The 22,132-nt window shown below is 41.5% G+C and overlaps 1 protein-coding gene and 1 pseudogene across 1 annotated transcript in view; one reads left to right on the top strand and one right to left on the bottom strand.

The window, feature by feature from the left end:
* DOK6 (docking protein 6) overlaps window positions 1-22,132 on the top strand; it is a 394,048-nt gene that overhangs the window by 205,020 nt on the left and 166,896 nt on the right. The gene's annotated exons all lie outside the window — the stretch shown is intronic.
* Window positions 2,422-4,947, bottom strand: LOC136166251 (adenylyl cyclase-associated protein 1 pseudogene; annotated as a pseudogene).

Here is a 22,132-nt window from a genome sequence, read left to right as displayed (position 1 = left end):
CACAAGCAATAGCATGGGAAACATAAGAAGTGTTCTGCAGAATAATTACCTGAGATGTGAAATTGTGTGTTCTGTTCTCTTCCTTCCCAGCCACCTCCCTTACTCTGTTGAGGGCAAGAATGCCAATACATTTTAAAATTTTATTTAGGAGAATTTAATAGCCCCTGAATTTTTGTATTTTGAAAAATTGCAAACTTAGGAAAATTGGAAGAATAGAATTTACACTTGAGCTCAGTAGCTGTTAGTTTATAATATTAACTGACTTCTTTTCCCTCTCCCTGTCTCTGTGTACCTCTCTGAACTTTTCAACTGAATTTTTGAAAGTGGGCTGTAGACATCATCATACCTACTCTGTATATTTCAATATTTAAAAAAAAATTTATGTGAGTACAGTGCATTATCAAGGGCTTCCCAGGTTGCTCAGCTGTAAAGAACCCACTTGTCAGTGCAGGAAATGAAGGTCCTGTCCCTGGGTTGGGAAGATCCCCTGTAGAAGGAAATGGCAACCCTCCCTAGTATTCTTGCCTGGAGAATCCCATGAACAGAAGAGCCTGGCGGGCTGCAGTCCATGGGGTCACAAAAGAGCCAGACATGACTTAGCGACTAAACAACAATGCATCATCATATACAAGACATTTAATACTGATAAGATAATAGAGTCCCTATTTCGTATTCTGTTCTCCCAAAACTGACTCATTGTGTTGGTTGTCATCTTTAATCTCCTTTATTTAATCTCCCCACCTTTTTTCATTTTTCCTTTTTGTCTTCCAAGATATTGAGATGATGGAAGAGAACAGGAACTTGTCTTTTACAATACCCCTCAGCCTGGATTTGTTGTATTTTCCCTCAGGTTAAACATTTTCTCAAGAATAACTGTGTAAGCGATTTGACTTGTTTCTTGCAGCCTGTCATTAGAAGGTGTGCAATGTCAGTTTGTCCCATTATGGGGGTTTATAGCTGTTGTCCTTTGGAGATGGTAGACTTTGCCAAATTTCCATTCTGTAAAAGTAACTCTTGCCCTTTCAATTAATATGTTTTCCTCACAAACATGAGCCCAGTGGATTAAATATCCATCGGTGATCATTGTCTGAATCAAATATCACACTGATAACCTCAAAACAGAGATTTTACCATGACTTCTATCTTTAGGTGGCCTTAGTATGTAAAGAAGAATTTTTCCTTACTCTTTATGTATTTTTATTTGATTACTTTCTGATCTTAGTAGCATTATGGTCTCATGGATTCCTTTTATACTCAATGTTATAAACCATTTATATTATTTTAATTGAAATTTTTATTAAAGTTATTGCACATTCATATGCAGTTGAAATAAATATGAGCATTTTGTAAAACTGTAGTGTAATATCACAACCAGGATACTGACATTGTTATAATCCACCAATCTATTCAGATTTTTCTCCTCTGTGTGTGTGTGTGTGTGTGTGTGTGTGTGTAGTTTTATACACTTATCACCTGGGTAGGTTTGTGCATCCACCACCACAATCAAAATATCGACCCGCTCCAACACCACAAGGATTTCTCCTGTTACTCTTTTATAACCATACCCATCTCATCTTACCCCACCCTACCCCTGTCTCTAACCCAAAGTAATTGACCTCCATCTCTAAATTTTCACTTTCAAAGTGTTACCTAAATAGAATTGTACAGTATGTAACTTTTGGAGACTGTCTTTTGTCACTCAACACAGTCCCTTTGAAAATATCTTGTTATATGCATGTATATGCATGTATATGCATGTTATATGCATGTAACAGGTAGAGTGATACCTCCCTGCGTGTGTCAGTAGTTTGCTCCTGGGTGTTTCATTATGTGATTTCATTAAAATATGTTTAATCATTCACCTGCTGAAGGACCTATGGGTTGTTTCCAGTTTGGAGCCTTGACAATAAAGCTGATATAGATACTCATGTATAAGTTTTTGTGGGGCATAAGTTTTTGTTTACCTGGGATAAATGCTCAAGAGATCAGCTGCTGATTCAAATAGTAGATGCATGTTTTTTGGAATGCCTGTCCCATTTTACATGCCCCCCAGCATCTTTTGTTGTCACAATTATTTATTTTAGCCATTTCAATAGGCGTGTAATGATACCTCATTTTGGTCATAATTTATGTTTCCTTAATTGCAAGGGATGCTGAACATATTGTCATGTTCTTATCTGTCATTCATGCATTCTCTTCATTCATATATGTTTGCATCTTTTGCCCATTTTCTAACTAGATTTTTGTAATATTTTACTGCTAAGTTTTGAAAGTTCTTTATGCTGTCTACATATTAGTGCTTTGTTAGATACGTGCTTTATAAATTTTTTCTCCCAGTGCGTGGCTTTTAATTTCATCTTCTTTACATGAACTTTTTAAAGAGAAAAAAGCTTTCACTTTGATGAGGCCCAGTGTATCCACTTTTTCTTTTTTTTTTTGTATTAATTTTATTCTATTTTCTGTATAACTTTAAGTACATAAAGGTTTATTTCCACAGGCCTCAGGAAATGGGTAGAAATCACAGGACAATCTCTCTTCCCACCAAAAAAAGTTGCATATTTTGGTAAAGTGTTTGTCCTAGAGGAAAAACTGAAATTTGCATTAGCAAGGCTGTGCAAGATTTTTCCACGAGACCTAAAAACAGCCTGCAGTGGAGATTTTAGTCCTTTGTTCAGGTGCCCAGAAAAAAGCCAAAAGTTGTGAGTATGACAGGGTCATGGAAGTAGTGAAGGTGGATGATGGGCACCTAGAATGGAAGGAGAAAGGGAAGCCAGATTTCTGGGAATGGTGCGGTTTTCCCTTTTGTTCCCACTCTTTTTAAGTCATCTCTGTAGGAAGGTGCTGGGCAGGGGCCCGAGAGAGAAAGGGTTCAAGACTCCTTTAGCTGGCCTGGGCGCAGGGCACCACCACAGCAGCTAACACAGGACAACCTACTGGCAGGTTTGGGCAGTGCAGGATGGAATGCAGAAGAAAAGGAATGCTTACAGTAAACCATTCTGCTAGGAATGCTAGATGGCCAAGCTTCAGCCTTTGGTCCCTCTCTTGCCTCACTTGCCAATAGTGAAAATTAGTTTAAGTTAGAAGAACTAACTAGGATCAGCTTCTGTTACCTCCACACTTGTTAGAAAAATGTTAACTTGTGTGAACATTCTGACCTGTTAATTCCTAGGACTGCTATATTTCTCCCATAAGACTATTTGTTGGTCAAATAACCCCAAAGGCTGAAAGCTAAAGCACACCTGTCCTGGTCTGCAGTTGCTTAAGAATGGACTGGTGGTGTGGTTGAGCTGATATGAAAAAGCTGCACCTTCCTGCGGAAGATCAACTGACCTGCTATCCCACCCCAAATCTCAGCCTGAGGTATATTTCAGTGAAGGCAGGTAGCTGTGCTTCTCGAAGCAGAGAAGCAGTTTAAGAGCAGAAAGGTAAAGGAAATCTAAAAAAGAACCATCTTGATACAGGTTTATCCCATGGTGTGAGGGAGAGGGCAAGGAACCCAGTGGCACTTGGCTTATCCAGCAATTTCTGTCACTGTGGTGACCAACTTCTGCCCATTCCATAGGGTCTTGAACTGCTCAGGGACTGGGAACTCATTGAAGTCACCGCCTTCTGTAGGAATGAGGACATTCATCTCAGAAGATTTGGCACTGACTGTCTCACAATCCAGGGAGCTCTTGCTCAGGTACACGTGGCAGCCATCTGTTTTGTTGATGGAAATGGTTGGCACTTTGCCCATCACCTGAACTTTGACATCCTTACTATTGATTATCTCCACAATGCCGACCACGTCATCAAACACCAGACCGAGTTTCTTACAGTTATCTACTGTAATGGAGTTAATTTTGCCCTTGATTTGCAATGTCGAGTTCACACACTTGAATATGTAAGCCACCTTTTTCAGCTCTGTATCCTCTATCACCAGGTTGGAAACATTCTCCTGGTTTTCCACTCTCCACTTCTTGCCCTCCAGTTCAAGTAGAGCTGGCTCCTTCTTTGTGACTGGTTTGGGGGGGTCTGGTTTAGGTGCAGAGAAGGGTTTGGGGCCACTTCGTATCAGACCACTCTGAGTCTTCAAGGCAGGGTTCTTGTGAGTCTTCATGTCATCGGATACGTGTTTCAGGGCATGAGTGATGCTCTCCCCCTGATTAATCTGTGCAAACAGTGCTGAGCATGAGGCAGAGTCATCTGAGCCTGAACTGGTGGGGACTGAGGGGGGAGGTGGGCCTGGAGGAGGGGGAGGAGGACCAGATCCAGCAGAGGGTCCAGACGGCAAGCCACTCAGTTCTTTTGCCACAGGCCCCATTCTGCTCCAGGCCAGTCCGGTGGTATGGAACTCCTTAATGTAAGCCTGCAGTTCTGTTCATATACTCAAGTAAGCTTTGACCCAGTCCTCATGCTTCTTATCCACATCTTTGTACTCCTTGAGGACTCGACTTGTATAAAACATGGCCGCATCATTCATTTCCTTCACATAGGGACCAGGCTTGGGAGCCATTGCCACCCAACCCGGGGCCTGGATACTTTCGCTGACAGCTGATAGGTGATTGAACAACTTGCTGCCTCGGTTCTTCTCTCGAAAGGTCACCACTTCTTGGACCTGCTCGGAGATGGGTGCCAACAAGTCAGAAAGCTTGTTGCCTGCTGGCTGCTGGCACTGAGAGGCTGTAACCAGGAGAGCTCGCTCTAACTTCAGACCTGTGTGGACCATCTCCCCATGTTTCTGCACATCTCCCCCCAATCTCTTTACTGATCTTGAGGTACTCTGCCACAGGACCGGCCAGCAGTGAGTCAGAAGCTTGCACATACGGAGTTGTTCCTGCTTTTGCAGCACTGTCTCCATACCCACAGTGTGTGTCAGATGCATGGGAGACTGCCTCCAGGCGGCCCACCGCTCTCTCCAATCTTTCTACCAGATTTTTCATGTCAGCCATAATGTACCACCTCAGACTTCTGCCACTTTTTCTTTTTACGAGTCATGCTTTTGACGTCAAACCTAAGGATTCTTTGTCTAATCTTTGTGTAGAATTTTTTTCTCCTTTTTATTAGTTTTATAGTTTTGCTTTTTACTTGTAAGTCTACCAAGACTGTACCATTGATTACTATAGTTACATCGTAAGCCTTAATGTTGAGTAGAGTGAATCTGTCAACTTTGTTATTCCTTGTTAAGAGTGTTTTAGCTATTCAAAATCTCTTGATACTGATGCTGACTGCTATGTATTCAGTAGTAAAGTCCTTTTTCTCTTACCCATGAGTTTCTTGTTATCAGCCAGGATCCATGAAAGGGTAACAGGTGGAATTGCTATCAGTTCAGTTCAGTTGTAGTCATGTCTGAATCTGCAACCCCATGGACTGCAGCACGCCAGGCTTCCCTGTCTGTCACCAACTCCCAGAGCTTACTCAAACTCATGACCATTGAGTTGGTGATGCCATCCAACCATCTCATCCTGTCATCCCCTTTTCCTCCCACCTTCAATCTTTCCCAGCATCAGGGAAAGATTCAATCTCTTCAATCTTTTCCAGTGAGTCAGTTCTTTGCATCAGGTGGCCAAACTATTGCAGTTTCAGCTTTAGCATCAGTCCTTCCAATGAATATTCAGGACTGATTTCCTTTAGGATGAACTGGTGTGTTCTCCTTGCAGTCCAAGGGACTCTCAAGAGTCTTCTCCAACACCACAGTTCAAAAGCATCAATTCTTCAGGGCTCAGCTTTCTTTATAGTCCAACTCTCACATCCACACATGACTACTGGAAAAACCATAGCTTTGACTAGACAGACCTTTGTTGGCAAAGTAATGTCTCTGCTTTTTATATATAGCATCTAAGTAAAGAAGCTAAATCTTAGTTCCTTCATAGTTAATGATATTGTTATATGAATGTACAAAGGGAGAAATGAGATTTGAAGCTAGATGAATATCACCATGGAGAGTAAGACACCTAAGACTTTAGAGAAAGGTGTGTGTGTGTGTGTGTGTGATCTTGTTTCTTCAAGATCAAGAAACAAGTATGATCTTGTTTCTTCAACACACTACTCCCCACTTAGCCCAAGTACTTCCCATGTTCCTATAAACTTTTAGGTGAAGGTATGGAAAAGAGGATTCAAATGCATTAAGGAGACCTCGGTGACATGGAAGCTTATGTCCCTACATGTCTAGAAGACTCATCTGAAAACAGAAGTCCTGGAAACCAGCTCCATGCCACCAGGGTAATAGCATGTGGCAGTAGAAACAGTGCGGTAGAAAATGGGATGAAAGGGCCACAGAAAGTCCCTCCTCTGACTGCAGACAGGGACAATGCAGATGGACCCTACTTGTAAAGGGAGTGGTTTGAACCACCCAGGCAGAGTGAGAATGAATTCATCTTTATTCATTTGTGCATGTGCGGCTTTGTTTTAGAACCGTGTACAGTGACTTAGAGGCTATAAGATACTTAAGTTCAGAATCATCATGAAGCTTGGGACCTCCTTTTTTTCTCTTTTTCTTGTTGAAAAGCACTTTCAAAATTTTGCTTTACCTTTGTCTCCATACACGTGGAAAACAAAACTATGATCACATTCACATCTTCATAGGGATTTTAGTTTCCTACAGTTGTGTACTATAATAGCTGAGGTAACTATTTAAAAAAATTCAAAATTATATTGTGCTGAATTTCAGAATATTTGTAAGTTAAGTGCAAACCAGGGTTACAATGTGTTTGCTCCTGAAAACAAACAAACAAACAAAATCAAAGCACATTTTCTATATCTTTTATGTCAGGAAAATAAAGGATTGGAAGGATAAATTCACCATCCAACACTCAGTATGATGCTAGCTATGGGTTTATCATATTTGGCCTTTATTCTGTTGGAGTGCATTCCTTCTATACCCATTTTATTGAGAATTTATTATCATAAAGGGATGCTGAACTTTATCAAAATCTTTCTTTCTGCATCTGCTGAGATGACCACATGCATTTTATCTTTCATTTTGTTAGCGTGTTGTCACACTGATTTGTGGATGTTGAACCATCCTTGCATCCCTGAAGTGAAACCCATTTGTTCATGGTGTGTGATCTTTGTAATTATTATTTCACTCACTTGGCTACTGTTTCGTTCAGGATTTTTGCATCTTTGTTCATCATAGATATTGACCTGTAGTTTTCCTTTTGTGTGTGTTGTCCTTGTCTGGTCTTGGTATCTGGGTAGTGTTGGCCACTTAAAATGAGTTAAGAAGCATTCTTTCCTCTTTTTATGTGAATTTGTTACCAAGTTGAAGTAGCTACAGGGCCTCTCTGGTGGTTCACTGGTTAAGAATCCATCTGCCAATGCTGGAAACACAGATTCGATCCTTGGGTCGGGAAGATTCCCTGGAGAAGGAAATGGCAACCCACTCCAGTATTCTTGCCTGGGTAGCTATAGTTATTTTTACTAGGTAGCTATAGTTATTTTAACAGTTATGCTATAATTAAGTATTTAACAACTAAATCTGGTATAGTGTTGTAGTTTTCTGATTCTGTCTATTTTCATGTTACTCAATGTTTCGTATTCTTTTGCCTTTTGTTTCAAATAGAAGAGCTCCTTTCAACATTTCTTCTAAGGCAGGTCTGGTGTTGATGATCTCTATCAGTTTTTGTTTGCAAAAGCCTATGTCTCCAGAGCATGTTTATAGAGTGTCTTAGATGACAGTTTTTAATCTTTCAGTATTTGAGAATGTCATTCCACTCCCCCCTGGCCTGTAGGGCTTCTACTGAGAAATCTCTAGGGCTATTTTTTTGCCATCCATTTTTCCCCTGGCTACCTTTAAAATTCTTTGCCATGGACTTCTGAGAGTGTTCTCTTAGCTCAGGGGACTTATATATCTAGTTCGTTCCCCAGGTTTGGGAAGTTCTCTGCTATTATTTCTTTAGATAAACTCACTGCTCTCTTCTCTTCTCCTCTGGATACCTGTTGTCTTAACATCACTCTTCTTAATAGAGTTGGATAAAGGTGTAAATTTTTTTTTCCATTTGTTAGCTCTTAATTCTCACTCATCTTCTATCAGTATTATTTCTAGATTTCTATTTTCAAGCTCACAAATTCCCTCTTCCATATGGTCTTCTCTACTCCCAATGCTTTCTAATGCATTCTTCATGAACTCCTTAATTGAGTTATTTAGTTCCAGAATTTCTTTGGTTCTTTTTTTAAAGTCTCAGTATCTTTAGTAAAGTATTTCTTCTGTTCATTAATTTTATTCCTGAGCTCATGGAACTGCCTTTCTGAGTTTTCTTGTAGCTCATTGTTTCTTCAGGGTCGGGATTTTGAATTCTCTATCAGATCGCAGTATTCCATGACCTTTATTTTGGTTTCTGAAGAACTGTCATCTTCTTTTCATGATGCCATGTTACTGAGGTTCTAAAAAGTGCCTGATGAGTTGTTCTTCTTGCTGTTCCTCTGTGAAATAGCAAGCACCATTCTTCTTTAACTAAATTATAAGAGATTCCTGGTTATAAGAGAATTCCATGAACAGAGGAGCCTGGTGGGCTACTATCCATGGGGTTGCACAGAGTCGGACACAACTCAGTGACTGAGCATACGACACACACGCGTCCGCGCGCACACAGACACACACAGTGATTCAGCAGGTTGGTGGTTAGGGTCCTTTCTCTTCTTTTCCGGTGCGCGGAGCTAGGCTGCCTCTGGTTGTGTCGGAGCATCTTGTCACTGCTTGTGCCTCTGGGTAGGTGGTGCCTTGATGCCGCAGGTGTCACCGGGGTTGCCACCCGGGGCACAAGGATGGCAGGCCCCTACACTACGTTTGGAGTCTTCGGGGTCACAAGCTCTGCTGCTACAGGGGAAGAAAGCGGCGAGGGGGTGCTGGGTCATACGTGTGTCCGCCGTGGTGAGGTTATCAGGCCCACAGGAGCCGCCACTCTGGAGGACCGGGGGGCAGAGTTGCTAGAGCCTCTGCAGCCGTAGGAAGGGGTTACAGGCGCCACAGCCACTGCAGCGCATCTCCCCGTGGCCGTGTGCAGCCTCAGCCAGAAGGCTGGGCTCGGGGGCACTGCCTCCCTTGCTGCTCCAGACTCTCTGGGGCTGTGGGCTCAGCTGCCGCTGCTGGGAGTCCAGAACTGGAGGCACCTCGTCCACTGTTCCCATGGTTCCGCCTCCTCTGAGTGTTCCCGTTCATCCACCTGCAGATGCGTCGGTGGGTGCAGTTTTCCAGCATCCTGGCGTGTTGGACAGAGGCACCTTTGTTACTTTATGGATGTCTTACAAATTGTAGATTGAAAGGAAGAGACAACGGGAACATCTCACGCTGCCGTGATGCTCTAGTATCTTCAGAATAAGGACTGAGAATTATGGGACAGTATGAGGGTGTGGGAATGAGTGCACTGAATGTCCCATAGTAACTGGTAGGAAGCACCTCGGTACCTGGGATTCCGCAGTCTGGAGCATGCAAGTTTTCCTTGACTAAGTGCCAATACGCATCTGTTTGTACCTAGACCTGAACCATGGGAAGTAATCAGAACGGCCTCCTATTCCCATCAGCAATTGGAAACAGTAGTAAATTCTTTTTTCTTTCTTGGTTTCTATGCAGGAGGTCAAATCCCTGGCCAATTTCAGGTGTACACAATTTTTTAAAACCTATAAGTTGAGAGAGAACATGAGCTGAATTCACTAAAAGAGAGAGAGACAAAGTTTGTGCTGTTAGCACGCAGTCCCACTGGATATGATATCATTGGAGCAGAGCGTTATCCAGATGGCATCGCCTGATCATTTCCCGGCACCAGAGTCCCCTGGCTTTTCTCATTATCCATACGACTTCCCATTTGAGGTGACTTTGTCTCTCTCTAGGAACACAGGCAAACCTCAGGCATGAGAGGGAGGTTAGTACTTTTTCAGTAGGTATCACTCATTATATTTAAAAGGCTCATCTATGTGTAAAAAAGAAAAATAGTAACTTTATATTAAATACTTTGTGATGATATAAACCAAGTCCCTGGTCAGAGGTCTAAAAACTGATGCTTTTCATTGAATGGCCTGAATTTGCACAAATCCACAGTAACAATGAGAAAAGGGGTCATGCGTCTGGGACGTGGCCTGTGGTTGCATCCCTTTCACTGGCAGGAGTTTGCCCACTTCTTCTAAGATGAAGAAACTTATCAACCTCAATAGATACTTTCAGAGCTTGGCAATTAATTTATGTTGCCATGAGGAAATTCTTCTGCATGACTGTCTTTTTTAAATAGTTGAGTCACAGAAAATTCTGACTGTATAATTAGAAAGTGCAAAATAGAATCAATTGAAAATGGATTTAAATTACTGAGTTTAGTAAAGTGGCTTGATAAAAAATCAATACATGGAAATTAAGGACTTACAAAGAAGCAATACATATTTATAAAAGGTAATAAAAACAAATTACTGTATTTGAAATGACACTCTCATCATATTCTTAAAAGTAAACAATTTGAGAAACATACAAGACCTGAATAAAAATATGTAAGTCTCTATTGAATGTAAGTCATGTTTAATCTTCCTATATTCATCTATTTGTGCACTGGAACCCTAATAATCACAATTAAAAAAATAAAACATGAGCACTGATTCTAACATAGATCTTTCAAGAGACACCCATTAAGAGTCCCCTGCATGAAGCGTAGATGCCCAAAAACCACCAAGGAATGGATTTCCTTTCCAAGAAAAGGTACCTAGGATTAACACTCTGTGACCCCTGTCTTTTGTTCTTAGGTAAAGTAGGTCAATGAGACAGGCACACGTAAGACAAGAATTTCTGAAAATTCCTTATAAAGTTCCCTTCTTGTTAAAAAAAAAAAAAAGCACTGTTGATTTTATGTATCTGTGAATAAAACATAAGGAGTACTGCTTCTGGTGTGTCTTGGACCACAGTGTACTCACAAATGAGAGTGAGAGGTGACGGAGGGTAAGGATAACCCCTGCCCCGATCATGGACTCCAGGTTCTGGCCCAGGAAGCGGACAGCAGTCCAGTCATCGTTCCCCCAGCCTGGGTGAGCCACGCCAGCCCAAACAGGAAGGAGCCGTGCAGATGTCTGAAAGTTGCTTGCTATGCATTTAATATGGAATAATAGAAAACTGAAAAGACTTTCACAAGTTTGTGTCTTGGCTTCTCAAATTTCCAGTGATATTTTGGTTAAAATGGATCAAAAATGACCATATCTGGTGAAGGGGAGAAACCCTTGCTACCCAAGGAGTATAAAGTTTCAGTTAAGTAAGGTATTAACTTATACAGATCTTCTGTATAGCAGCTAACTGCAGTTCACAATACTATGTTGTACACTTGAAAAATTAAGAGGACAGACCTCTTAGTAAGAACCCTGTGAGTGTTCTTATCAAAATTAAAAAAGGAAAATGCTAAAAAATAAGAAAAATTTGTATAAAGACAGGGGAGAAGAAGAGACTTGTCCCACTTGATAGCAGAACTTACTAAGAAGCCATGGTTATTATAACTATGTTTTGGGAGTGAAGAAGTAAGCAAACAGACCCATATCAGAGAGGGCCAGAAGGAACAGTCCAGAAAAGATGCATGAACATTTGAAACTTGGTTGAGGATATATGTGAGGAAAAGCTGTTGATTTTCCTTTAATGTTTAATCTATAATTTATCTAGGCATTGGATTCTAGATTGATAATAATTAATCTTATAATTCTGAAGACATTTTCCCATTGCATTCTTGCTTGTGATGCTGCAGCTGAAACAGCCATTTTTGATAGGTGATTGTTGCATGTGGCATACTTTTTTCTCTCACTGAAAGATCTCTGAGCCATCTCTTTATTTTTCATACTCAAAAAGGGAGCTTGATTCCTGCCTTTCATCATTGGAAGTCTTTAAAATATTACTTTGACAATTTCTTCTGTTATTTTTCTCATTCCACTGATTGATAGAGAGTCTAATTATTTTTGCAGCTTCTAATCTTGCCTCTCGGTCCGTTTGTTTCACGACCTGTGAAATATTGACGGTACTGTTGTGCCTTCTAACCGCTTTGTTGTCCTTTTACCTCTGCTCTTCTTGGCGCCTCTGTTGTTAGCAGGGGTCTTCATAGAAAAGATAGGTGCAGATGTTTGTACATGTTGTAATGGGAAGTCTTCTGTATTGATGACTTCTATTTCCTCTGTGAAGTAGGACAGAGATTCCTTTGTTGATCAACAAAGGATTGAGAAGGCAGTGAGAAAGGCTGGCATTCCTCTCAGAGGTGAGGTGGAAATGAATCACGGAAATGAGCTCACCCCACAGATGAATATAATGTATTAATATAAGCTACTTGCATAAGCAAAGAACACCAAGCTGGGATTAGACTCACAGTTTATCCAGAGGTGCTTACTGCTTTAGGATTTTGAAGGAGGCAAAACTGAAACAGTGTTTTTTTGTTCTGACACTTTAAGAATAGCAGGCTTATAAGATTTCCAGAGGAGAGTAAAAACTTTCTGAAGATGAAATTGCAATAAAGCAGTACAAACCATATGAAAGAGTCACAATGAAAGAAAGTCAGCTGAATGAAAAAAGGTATATCAGCACCCTAAGAACCAGAAACCAATAGGAAAAGTTTAAAAAGAATCTTATATTACACTTGCATTTAAAATAAATATGATAAGAAGCAAATAGATATCATATTGGAAGAACTTAGTAATATAAAAACAGGATGTAGACAAAACAAACCACTAGAATTTCTAGATATTTTTTAAGTCACTGAAATAGAATGGAGTGAAAAAACAGAAGAGATTGCAAGTTAATTAGAAGATGAATCTGAGGAAAGCACGTCCAGTCCAGTTCAGTTGATCAGTCATGTCAGATTCTTTGCAACCCCATGAATCGCAGCACTCCAGGCCTCCCTGTCCATCACCAACTCCTGGAGTTTCCCCAAACTCATGTCGTCCAACCGTCTCATCCTCTGCTGTCCCCTTCTCCTCCTGCCCCCAATCCCTCCCAGCATCAGGGTCTTTTCCAACGAGTCAACTCTTCACATCAGGTGGCCAAAGTATTGGAGTTTCAACTTCAGCATCAGTCCTTCCAATGAACACCCAGGACTGATCTCTTTTAGGAAGGACTGGTTGGATCTCCTTGCAGTCCAAGGGACTCTCAAGAGTCTTCTCCAACACCACAGTTCAAAAGCATCAATTCTTCAGCGCTCAGCTTTCTTCACAGTTCAACTCTCACATCCATACATGACCACTGGAAAAACCATAGCCTTGACTAGACGAACCTTTGTTGACAAAGTAATGTCTCTGCTTTTTAATATGCTATCTAGGTTGGTCATAACTTTCCTTCCAAGGAGTAAGCAAGCGTCTTTTAATTTCATGGCTGCAGTCACCATCTCCAGTGATTTTGGAGCCCAGAAAAATAAAGTCTGACACTGTTTCCACTGTTTCCCCATCTATTTGCCATGAAGTGATGGGACTGGATGCCATGATCTTAGTTTTCTGAATGTTGAGCTTAAAGTCAACTTTTTCACTCTCCTCTTTGACTTTCATCAAGAGGCTCTTTAGTTCTTCTTCACTTTCTGCCATAAGGGTGGTGTCATCTGCATAACTGAGGTTATTGATATTTCTCCTGGCAATCTTGATTCCAGCTTGTGCTTCTTCCAGCCCAGCATTTCTCGTGATGTACTCTGCATATAAGTTAAATAAGCAGGGTGACAGTATACAGCCTTGACATACTCCTTTTCCTGTTTGGAACCAGTCTGTTGTTCCATGTCCAGTTCTAACTGGTGCTTCCTGACCTGCATACAGATTATCAAGAGGCAGGTCAGGTGGTCTGGTATTCCCATCTCTTTCAGAATTTTCCACAGTTTATTGTGATCCACACAGTCAAAGGCTTTGGCATAGTCAATATAGCAGAAACAGATGTTTTTCTAGAACTCTCTTGCTTTTTTGATGATCCAGCGAATGTTGGCAATTTGATCTCTGGTTCCTCTCCCTTTTCTAAAACCAGCTTGAACATCTGGAAGTTCATGGTTCACGTATTGCTGAAGCCTGGCTTAGAGAATTTTAAGCATTACTTTACTAACATGTGAGATGAGTGCAATTGTGCGGTAGGTTGAGCATTCTTTGGGATTGCCTTTCTTTGGGATTGGAATGAAAACTGACCTTTTCTAGTCCTGTAGCCACTGCTGTTTTCCAATTTGCTGGCATATTGAGTGCAGCACTTTCACACTGTCATCTTTCAGGATTTGAAATAGCTCAACTGGAATTCCATCACCGCCATTAGCTTTGCTCATAGCGATGCTTCTTAAGGCCCTCTTGACTTCACATTCCAGGATGTCTGGCTCTAGGTGAATGATATACACCATCGTGATTATCTGGGTCGTGAAGATCTTTTTTGTACAGTACAGGAAATCAGGAATGCAGCACAAAATATGAAGAGACAGGAATATTAGGTTATGGGACATAACTTTCTTTAAAAGAGAAAACGATTATCCAAAATATGCTTAACATACATCTGACAAGATTTCCAAGAAAGAAACAGAGTGAATAGGAGAGAGCCAAAACTCAAAATAGCTGAAAAAAACTCAGAGCTGAAGAAAAATATGTGTCTTCAAGCATTAACATCAAACCAACCTGTGCAAGATTAAATATAAAACAAAAAAGTCCTAATAGCAACACCCCCAAAAAATCAGACTACCTTTAGCAAGAAATGGCAGATGAATAGATGACCTCAATGTCAACAGCAAGACACTAGAAAAATATTTTTTAAATGCTGGAGAAAAATAACTGTCAAAATGTCATTCAAGAGTGAAGGTAGAGAGACATTTTCAGAAATATGAAAACTAAGGAAATGTATTAACCTGACACTTCACAGAAAGAAGAACTAAAAATGTATTCTTTAGGAAGAATGAGACTGAAAACAGAAAGAAGGTTGCAAGTCTCAGTGATTAAAGATGTAGGCGCCAGAGTCAGCCATGCTGTGTGGCTAAGAGGAAAATCACATACCTCTCTGTGCTTCAGTTTCTACATATAAAGTAAAAATGAAAGTGATAATAGCAATTGCATCACGAGTTTCTTGTGAGAGGGAAACAAGTCAATACTTGCAAAGCACTTTCACATGTTAATAATATTAATACAAGTCTAATAAATGTTGGCTAAGAATATAAATAAACAATTGCTAAATTTGGAGTAACTTGTATATAAAATGCTAAAAATAATCACTATTTTAGGACTTTAAAGACAGGAGACTTAAAATAAGTTACAAATGTTGGAAGATAATATGGTATAAAGAGGAGAGGAAATTATTGAATTGTTTTAAGATCACCTTTTTCTTCTACACGAGAAGGGTGGAAAATAAAGAAAATGCAGCCAATGCTATAGGATGGTATGGTCTCCACAACAGCAGCATAGCAGGGAACTTGTAAGGAGTGCAGGTTCTCAGGCCCCACTTCAGAACTGCTGAATCAGGACCGCTGTGGGTGGGGGTCCAAGAATCCACTGAACAAGCTCTCTGGATGACTCGAAGGCTCAGCAAAGTCTGAGAACCTCTGGTAAACAGGAGAATAAGGAAAGGTGCCAGGAGAGGGGGGAGTTACAAGTGGAAAACTTGAAATGGTTGATAAAAATCCAAATAAATGTAAATATCTACCTGTGTTTTTAAAGAGATACCACATTGGTTTGAAAAATCTGGTTTTATGCTTCTTACAAGACAAACACACACAAGTTAGGTCCCAGGTGATAGAAACAAAAGGAATGAAAAAAGATGATTTGTACCTTGTTCAGTTTCTCAGTCGTGTCCAGCGCTTTACGACCTCATGGACTGCAGCACGCCAGGCTTCCCTGTCCTTCACCATCTCCTTAAGCGTGCTCAAACTCATGTCCATCAAATCGGTGATGCCAATCAACCAGCTCATCCTCTGTCGTCCCCTTCTCCTCCTGCCGTCAATCTTTCCCAGCATCAGGGTCTTTCCCATTGAGTCAGGTCTTCACATCAGGTGGCCAAGGTATTGAAGCTTCAGGTTCAGCATCAGTCCTTCCAATGCCCTCTAGTTCCTTTAAGGGGATACTTTTTCCTACTCTGAACATTTGAAAACATATTAAAAGCAAATACAGTTTGAAAGTTTCCTTCATACTCTGCAATCGGATGGTAGAACTCGACACGTGCAATCACTGCATCTGGTTCTGCTGCCCCCAAATCCACACGGAAAGGGGACTCCTGGCAGCCGGTTCCCGCCGCCCCAGCTCCTAACCCCGTGGGTCCACCTCCACTTTCTCTGCTTCTGACTTTTCAGAAGAAACTAGCAACATCCAGGCTTTCCTATTATAAAAGGTGATTGTTTTTAAAAGGAGGCAGGGTAACGTATTAAAAAATAGGGCCTGTAAGAGGGAGAGTAAGTGACCAGGAACACGTGAGAAAGAAGGCTATACATGCTGTCATTTTGCAGAAGAAGATAATCACATAATGGTACGTGTTTCTGCATGACATAGTCCTTTGTGTTTTTATTTGAGTCAATTCCCTGAGAAAGTATGCACAATGCTCACGTTTACCAGTGGAATTTTGTCAGTTAAGCCCCCTGAGATAAAGTCAAGGGCGCTGTGGACAGGGGCAGGCCGACCGTTAAACTCGGTGAGGGTAGTAAGAGGCCCCGACGGCAGGAGCACGCACCGCCTGGAGCTTTGCAGCCCCGGTGCGTCTGGGCGTGTCTTGCAAATGGCTAAAGGGACCTCAGTCTGGGTGGCTCTGCAGTTACTTGCTAGGAGACTCTTTCTCGACATTGAGTAAGTGCCAGGTTTTAAGCATAGTTGGATGAACAGTCGGAAATCCCGGGTTGCGTTATGAGCAGTGAAGGGCAGAACTGGGTCGGCTGATGCGGAGGCTCGGGCGCGTCCCTGACGAGTGAGGAGCGGAGGGGCGCCTCTGCTGTGGAGTCTCTTCCCCCTCAGCGCATCCCCAGGTCCGCTTGGGAGCTGCTGTACCGCGCGTGAGAACCAGATGCGCGAGCCGCCGGCTGACAGGAAAGGCCCCAGCGTCCTTCCTTCCTGGAAGCGATAGTCGTTCAGCCGGGTCCAACTCTGTAGCCCGCCAGGCTGCTCTGTCCATGGGATTCTCCAGGCGAGAATGCTGGCGTGAGTTGCATTGTCTTTTCCAGGGGATCTTCCTGACCCAGGAATCAAACCCCAGTCTCCTGCATTGCAGGAGCATTCTTCTCCATCTGAGCCGCCAGGGCAGCCCTTGAAGGCCACTTTTAAATCTCTTTTAGATGTTTTCTGCACTTCTGAGACAGACATTGTGCATGACAGCCTGGAAGGGACACCAGTTGTTCATATCTGGGGACATGGACTTGAATCAACAGCTAAATGTGTTACTTTGTAGAGGAAGAGGAGTAGGCTGCAGTATCTCTGCTTGAATAAAAATCAGTGAATGGGAGATTAACACCAGCTTGTAAGTTTTTACTCCAAAATACAAATCTCAAAGAGGCTGGCATTCTCTCTCTCTCATTGTCTGTTTTAGGATGGACCAAACCAATGTGGGAGGTTGGCGCTTGTGGGAAGTTTGATCCTAATGCAATCACTAAAATAATTTCATGTTTCTCTCTCAAACAATACAATCATCAGAACTAAAATTTCAGGAAGAACCCATCACTAATTAGGAAAGAATAGTCTCTTCAATAGATTTTGGGAAGACTGGACAGCTATATATATATATATATATATATATATATATATGTATAGGTATAGGTATATGTATATATGTGTGTGTGTGAATATTATTCAGCCATTAAAAAATAATAAAATCCTGCCATTTGCAGTAGCGTGAATGGATCTCGAGGACATTGTGCTGGATGAAGTGTCAGACAGAAAAAGACAAACACCTTATGATCTCTTATATGTAAAATCTAAAAACGAAACACACGAAAAAACAAAGCAGGCTTGTAGAGAGAGAACAGATTCATGGTGCTAGGTGTCCAGGTTGGCTGAGGGGGTCAGAAGGTAAAGGAACTAAAGTGGAGCCCCTTCCCACTACACTCTAGAAAGTCAGAATTCTCTCTGTGCAGTCGTTGGGATGATGGTTGTAAAATTTAGTTCGTTTTTATCAGGAAATATCAAAATGTAATATAATTAGTGATCATCTAGTTAATTTTGGTTTTCCTGCCTAAAATATTTGTTTATTAAATTATAACCTTAATTTACTGGGTTAACTTTTAAAACTGAATAAAAACACAAATACAGTGTGAAGGAAAACTATAAAGAGTGCATAAAATACATCACAGATTGTAATCCATCACCCCAGGCTGTAAATGCACATTACAGACATCTTACTCGTTTGTCCAAAGCAGAATTACACTCACCTCTTGACCACTCTGAAGGTGCTGACGTCTGGACTTAGCACAAACAGTAATCGGAAGAAAAACAGCTAGCCTATTTTCAACTTAGTTCTTCTAAATAAACCCAGGATTGAATCCTCCCAAAGCATTTTGATTCAGAATTCCAGGAGCAAATCTTTGTTTTCTTCTGTCTCTCCTCTCCTTTCTCCCACACTCTGTCTTGAAACTCAGGTTTTAATCAGCATGTACTTTTAGATACTTTTAAATGCTTGATCCTGATACAACTTACTGCTTTCTTTACTGCCATCTCCTGTAAAGAGTGTCTTTCTTTGAAAATGTTTTTTTTCTAATTTAACTATATTCTCCAAATTTTAAGCTCTCTCCTTCTTGTTTATTTAGGTCTTTTATCTTCCAGTCTTTGTTGAGAGATGATTTCTTTCGAATAGAAAATGTTTGTACACAGTTTCACATTGATTCATTTTAACCAAACCAAATTTTGCATGAGTGTGCATCAGTTGACTTGAAACTTTTTATCATCAGGTGGAAAATCTGTACTTTAGGGAAAAAATCAACTGTGATCCATACATAAGCAAAGTGGTAATGATTTGAAAATTAATCTCTTGTGCCATGTCAATGTAGCATTGTTCTCTACAACTCTACCAACTCTACAATAATCAAACACCCATACTAAACAATACAATACAGAGTTCTCTACCAACTCTACAATAATCAAACAGCCATACTAAACATATTGCTACAAAACCGACCTTCAGTCAAGTTAAAATAGTTGCTTTCATAGAAATACTTACTGAGGACAAATGAATTTAAGCAGTATGGTGGATCCAGCCTTCAAGGTGACATTTTTCATCTTAGTTCAAAGCTAATGAAGAAAATGAAAGAATGTTTTTTTTTGGAAACATCCCTAAGCCGCTTGGAAATTATTTCATGCTATCTCCTTGGAACAGTGTTTTAGTTCTTAAGTCACTTAAAAGATAGTGCAGTTATTAACAAAGACAAGAAAGTGAAAGCCAGCTTGTACCTGCAGATACGCTGGGCAATGTGCCCCTTAGGGACTTGGCTAAAAAGTGGAATGGATTCAGCCAATCCCTTTGGTCCCAGGGAAATCCCTAAACCATGCTGTACTCAGAAGCAATCTTGCATTCACCCCATCCTCCAAGTCCTGCTCTGCTCTGGGGCCGTGGCTTCCCTAGTTTTATTTTAAGATCCCACAAGAGAATTTTAAATCCACAAGTCAGTTGAGCATAGGAAGTCTCTTCAATCTAAAATCCACCTGGGATGTGAAAACAGGCACCAGTGGGAAATAATAACTAGAAGGTCCGTGTATTATCCTCAGGTTGATTTTGACAGTACAGACACACTGTGGAGCACCGCTGTCTGGAAAATGTTTAACTAAGACATTCTGGAGATGGATAGAAGACCCTTGAGAGCCCCTTGGATCCTGATGCTGGAAAAGAGTGAAGGCAAAAGGAGAAGAGGGTGGCAGAGGCTGAGATGGTTAGATAGCATCACCTACTCAATGAATGTGAATTTGAGCAAACTCCGGGAGACAGTGGAGAACAGGGGAGATTGGCTTCAGTAGTTCCTGAGGTCGCAAAGAATCAGACAGGTCCTAGCAGCTAAAAAAGTTTCCAAAAAGAATTGGGGAATTTTGCTATCCTTTCCTGCCGGAAACAGTCATGTGTTTTATACTGACTGAAGTGGAGCTTTTAATAAATCGCAATCTTAATGTCAGAGAATATTTCCTGACCAATTTTGTCTGTTAAGCCTCCCTATTCTTATGTAAAATCTCTTTAAACTCTTCATAGTTTAAAGCACCATTTTATTATATTTTCTTGCTAACTATTAAGGAAATTCCTTTAAGCAAGGATATTTCCTTTTTGATCAGAATGTGACTGGGGAACCTGCATGGAACCAGAAGAGTGAAGAGTCCGCATTCTGGGAGGGTTGGTGTTTTCTCTCAGTGTAGCTTCCGCTGTCTCTTGTCACATTGCCCTTCCCAGCTCATTCCTGGCTCACTTTGGTCTTAAAATCCAGGCCTGCCGGACTTTGACTTAGATCATAGATCCCTCTCCCCTGCTCAGGCTTCAGGGAAGATGGGGCGTAATCTCTCCGTGGTCTCCTCACCCCCACATGCTGACTTCGCTGTAGTGTTGGGTCCGGAGAAGAAGGATGGAAGCAGGGACCCCACCGCCTGTTTGATCGGCCAGCACGGGAGCCGCAGACACGCGTGGACTCTGAGCCACAGGGTCTCTTCGGGTGGGTCTTGGGAACTCTTCGAGCAGACGGCCACCTCCCTGCACTCGACCGCCGAGTGTCCCTTGCTGACCCCTGCCAGCGACCCCCACCAGCGTGTGTGCAGAGCTTCCTGTCACTGGGTCTCCTGTCCAGCCGGCGGGCAGCCCTCTTGGACCTCAGCAGGGTCCACTTGGGACACACCAAAGTTTTATCTTTGCCATCCATTGTCTGAGAATGTCCGTTGGCCTTCAATGCTGGCTTTGGGTCTCCTTCTAGTCCTTCTCCTCATGCAACTGACAAGTATGTATAACAGCAAATTCAATAAGGATTCTGAGCCCAGGAGTGAAAACAACAGCCTCAGTCACTCATATGTAGGAGAGGTTCTCTCACCACAGATACACAGCCTCCCCTCACACACACCCAGAGATGCACAGAAGCACACTCCCTTGGCTTGCATGAGGAATAGGGTGTGTGGCGCCTCCCTTTCAGATTAGAGGAGTCTCCATGGTCCTCTCTTGGCTGCCAAATCTGTACTCAGATCATTGCCGTTAGCCTCTGTGGTGATGGTTTACTCCAGCACGGGTATCCGGAGGCACTGCAAGCAAACGCGGCCATGTGGTCTTACATTTCTACTTTTAGATCATGAGTGAATGAATGCAGCAGAATGTTTTCAGAATGTGAGGATATTTAACTATTTTGAGGTGGTAGCTTTAGCTGAATCTCAGCATAAGAGGATCTTCAATCTCATTCACCGGAATTATAAAGTTCACTTCAATAAAGGAGAACTTTTTCTTTGTGTATTTTTGGTGCCTTTTTAGAAAAGTAACTTGACCATATATGCAATAGGCAAGAGATAACAAATTCTCTGCTGGCCAGGATGTGGAGAAAAGGAAACTCTGGTACTGTTGGCAGGAATACAACTTGGTGCACATACCATGGAAAACAGTGTGGAAGTTGCTCAAGAAATTAAAAACAGAGCCATCACATGATCTATATTCCTGCCTGCTGGCGCTTAGTCAGTTAGTCGTGTCCGACTCTTTGCAATCCCACGGACTATAGCCTACCAGGCTCCTCTGTCCATAGGAATTCTCCAAGCAAGAATACTGGAACGGGTTGCCATTTCTTACTTCTGGTTACATATCTAAAGAAAAAGACATCATTATCTCAAAAGAGATACTTTTATTCCCCTATTCATGACAGCATTATTCACAAAAGCCAAGGTATGGAAAAACCTAAGTATCCATTGACAGTTGAACGGATAAAGAAAATGTGGTACATATGTGATGGGATATTATTCAGCCTTTAAAAAGTAGGAAGTCCTGCCATTTGTGAAAACATAGACCTCAAATGCATTGTGGTAAATGACATAAACCAGACAGAGAGAGACAAATACTGCAGGGTATCACTTACATTAATTTTCTACTTTTTCTTCTTTTCCTCTCCCCCGCCCAGTTGCTGAAGGCTACTTCTTTTTGGCCTTTTTTTTCCTCCCTGAAAGGCTATATAATTGGAAGACTGTCCACAAAAACCACTGTTGATCTTGTAAACCCGGAGTGTCCCTTTAAGTCACATTAGCCTTTTTTTTATATGATGTCCCTTCATCCTTTACATCCCTTCCCTGTAGGTCGTGTATCCAGTTA

This window comes from Muntiacus reevesi, chromosome 4 (genome assembly GCF_963930625.1).
Source record: "Muntiacus reevesi chromosome 4, mMunRee1.1, whole genome shotgun sequence".
NCBI lineage: Eukaryota > Metazoa > Chordata > Mammalia > Artiodactyla > Cervidae > Muntiacus > Muntiacus reevesi.
Note: the sequence above shows the minus strand (reverse complement) of the source record. Positions and strands in the feature narration are given on the sequence as shown.